Below are 3,742 nucleotides of genomic sequence, written 5' to 3' on the forward strand. Positions count from 1 at the left end.
TTAAAATACATTTTAATTAAAAAGTTAAAATTAGAAATAATTTCATATTTAAATATTGAATTAAATTTATGTAGACAAATTGTAAATGCTGTGTAAATATATTAATGCCACTTCTCATGCCGCTTCTGTGTCACCTCTGCATTGCAAAGATGGATTTTGTTGATAATGATTTCATTTATTGGTAATAACAGCCCTATACTGTGCTATTATTCTAATAGAATTTAATGTGAATGTTAGAATTTGACCTAAAAGGTGATGCATACATCTAATAAGTATTTAGTAGGGCTGCACGATAATCGCATGCGATATTTAACGCGCATCTTGTCAGTAAAGCCGCTTCTCCTGGAAATCAATTTAAGGTGGCAAATAATGCTTTTGAAACGACTTTAAAAATATAAAATAATATAACTAATTATAAAAATAATTAAATTAAAAAATATATAAATTTTTATTTCTTCAGGTCTTAAAGGTCTTAAAAAGCCTTAAATTTGACTAAAAAATGTGCAGCAACCCTGTGCTTTTTTATATTTGCATTGGTAGGGGTGGTGGATTACATTTCATCTGTACATGGTATATAGGCTGTGTCCGAAGCCTGGAAAATGCTGCCTTCGGAAGTTCGGAAGACACATTTCAAGGTAGGAAGGCATAAAGGCTTCAATGCACGTCAATGTTGGCTTCTCTTCCTGCCTTCTGAGATGCCTTCATCTGATCGATTTTAAGGCAGCATAAATGTATTAGCTGCCTTTGATATCCCACAATCCTGTGCTTCATACCTCTGGCTGAGATTTATCAGGTACGTCTTGTGTTGGTACTGTAGTCCCTAACATGTGATTGCTCTTATGAAAGGTCCAATGTTGGCAATGTTTCTGTAGGAATCGGGATCTGATGCCATTACGTTTTCAGAAACGGTTGACGAAATAAGACATTCATACATCACCGAGGTAATTAAGAGAAGTTTATTTATAATTGATAAGCAGTTGACGGGGTTATTTTGCAGAATATGAGTTACTTGAGAAATGAACTAAACTGCAAAAAATGAAATCGTAAAAAAACAGCCAATGACTAAGCTGCGGCTGCCAAACAAAAACAGTAAAATTGTACCTCTAGTAAAATAAAGTGCAAAAAACCTTAACAGAAATTGTTCCTAAATGTTTTACAGAAAAAGTTATTTTACAGATATATCCTTTTTGAATTATTACGACCAAACACCTTCACTGCGAAAAAGTGACTGTCAGCAATGGCTGCCAAACAAAAAGTAAAATGAATGTTAAAGTATCCTAATTTCAATAAAGCGCAAAAAAAATTTGAGAATGAAAGTTTTTTTTTTTTTATAGGCATTTCCTGAATTATTACTAACAAATGAAGGTATTTTGATTGTACTAATTTAGGAAATACCTGTAAAATAAGTTTTTTTTTTTTCCCCGTTTATTTAAATTAGGATGTTTTACTTCAATTTTACATTTTTGTTTGTCATATGACCATTTTTTTTTTTACAATGAAGGTATTTGATTGTTATTGTACAGAGTTTTGAGTACAAATTAAAATAAAAGAAAACGACTGTAAAAAGATGGGTTATTTTCCATAAAATTTGGATTTTTGTTTTTACGGTGTACTCCTTTCTAAACTTAATTTTTTATTTTTATTTTTCAGACCGTTGAGGAACGTAGGGCAATGTGCCAACTACAAGATCAGGAATATAGTGCTTCATTGTTGGCAGACAGAGAAAAGGTATGTTTTTATAAGGTACATTTAATAAAGGGTTAGTTCACCCAAAAATGAAATTTCAGTCATTAATTACTCACCCTTATGTTGTTCCAAACCCCTAAGACTTTCGTTCATCTTCAGAACACAAATTAAGATTTTTAATGAAATCCGAGAGCTCTCTGATCCCTCCATAGATAGCAATGTAACTGCAACTTTAGTAGTACACATATGTACATATTTAGTAGTACATTTGATATATGTAGTGGTACATATATCGTTAAAATAGTCCATGTGACTGCAGTGGTAGTGTAGACAGCACAGGTCTTCAGAGTTTTATGTCAGAATGCTGGCTGGCTCACTATTGGCTGGATCCTGCATCAGCCTTACGTGGTGCTCATGTGAACAGCGTTCTGGCGCAAAACTCAGAAGCGATGCGCTGTTTACTCTGTGGATAGCGTAGCAAGATGAAATGGAGTAGAAGAGATTGTTGAATAAAGTAGTTTTTTTTCTTCTTCTTTTTCTTGTTTTTCTTCTTCATAAAGTATTCTCGTCGCTGCATAAGATTATTCACCCTTATGTTGTTCCAAACCCCTAAGACTTTCGTTCATCTTCAGAACACAAATTAAGATTTTTAATGAAATCCGAGAGCTCTCTGATCCCTCCATAGATAGCAATGTAACTGCAACTTTAGTAGTACACATATGTACATATTTAGTAGTACATTTGATATATGTAGTGGTACATATATCGTTAAAATAGTCCATGTGACTGCAGTGGTAGTGTAGACAGCACAGGTCTTCAGAGTTTTATGTCAGAATGCTGGCTGGCTCACTATTGGCTGGATCCTGCATCAGCCTTACGTGGTGCTCATGTGAACAGCGTTCTGGCGCAAAACTCAGAAGCGATGCGCTGTTTACTCTGTGGATAGCGTAGCAAGATGAAATGGAGTAGAAGAGATTGTTGAATAAAGTAGTTTTTTTTTTTCCATAAAGTATTCTCGTCGCTTCATAAGATTATGGTTGAACCACTGCAGTCACATGGACCATTTTAACAATGTCTTTACTGCCTTTCTGGGACTTGAAAGTTGCAGTAACCAAACTGTATGGATGGATGAGAAAGCTCTCGGATTTCATCAAAAATATCTTAATTTGAGTAATAATGACATAACTTTCATTTTTAGGTGAACTAACCCTTTTAATTAGGAATTCATTTAAAAGAATACATTATCAACTAAATTTCCTACATTAGGAGATGAGACGCCAACAACTTCAGGCTCAGGAGGAAAGACGCCTAAAGGTAACTGCTTCCTTAAACTTTTTGTAATTCAAAAGTCTTAAAGCTGTCAAATATAATAATTGATTTGTTAAAGGCAATTCATGAACGACGACAGAGGATGGCGTCTGTCCCAGAGCCTTCAGATGGTGTCCCTCTAAGGTTTAAATTTCCGAATGGACAGATGAAAAGCAGAAAATTTAGGATGTCAGAATCAGTTCAGGTAATGTGTCATACTATGATGTTTTGTTTATGGTACTTCAAGAGTTAGTTCACCCAAAATTTATTACTCACCCTCATGTCGTTCCAAACCCGTAAGACCTTCGTTCATCTTCAGAATACAAATTAAGATATTTTTGATGAAATCCGAAAGCTTTCTGAACCATCTATAGTAGGGTTGTGACGGTGAGGAAAATTTTCCCACCGGTTAATCGACGTGTGACAACACCGGTAATACCAGTATCACCGCGGGGGCGGGCGTTCCCTCTTTTCATAGCTTTCCTTCGCTTTTAAATAGCTTAAAAGCGCCGTGCGCATTTTACTTTCACTTTCGAATTAGCGGCAGTTCGGCGTCAATTGCTTGAATGCAACAACAAAATACAACTCACTTTAGCATATATATATAAAACATAGAACTTTTATTAACAAAACAAATACAAATAGCCTACACCATGCTATAGGGCAGGTTATGCCTAATATAAAATAACAAATAACTTACATAAAGTTTAAATGTACAAAACTGGAAACAAGTAAACATGTATAATAT

The 3,742-nt window shown here is 34.6% G+C and overlaps 1 long non-coding RNA gene across 1 annotated transcript; it reads left to right on the plus strand.

Annotated features, from left to right (window-relative positions):
• The first annotated feature begins 760 nt into the window (after window positions 1–760).
• On the plus strand, window positions 761–1,722 carry LOC107715320 (uncharacterized). Its single transcript, XR_001637085.1, has 3 exons — window positions 761–793; window positions 873–941; window positions 1,651–1,722. It is a non-coding gene; the product is annotated as an uncharacterized LOC107715320 (long non-coding RNA).
• Window positions 1,723–3,742: the final 2,020 nt, after the last annotated feature.

Source organism: Sinocyclocheilus rhinocerous, unplaced genomic scaffold (assembly GCF_001515625.1).
Source record: "Sinocyclocheilus rhinocerous isolate Xijiao unplaced genomic scaffold, SAMN03320098_v1.1 scaffold299, whole genome shotgun sequence".
In the NCBI taxonomy this organism is placed as follows: Eukaryota; Metazoa; Chordata; class Actinopteri; order Cypriniformes; family Cyprinidae; genus Sinocyclocheilus; species Sinocyclocheilus rhinocerous.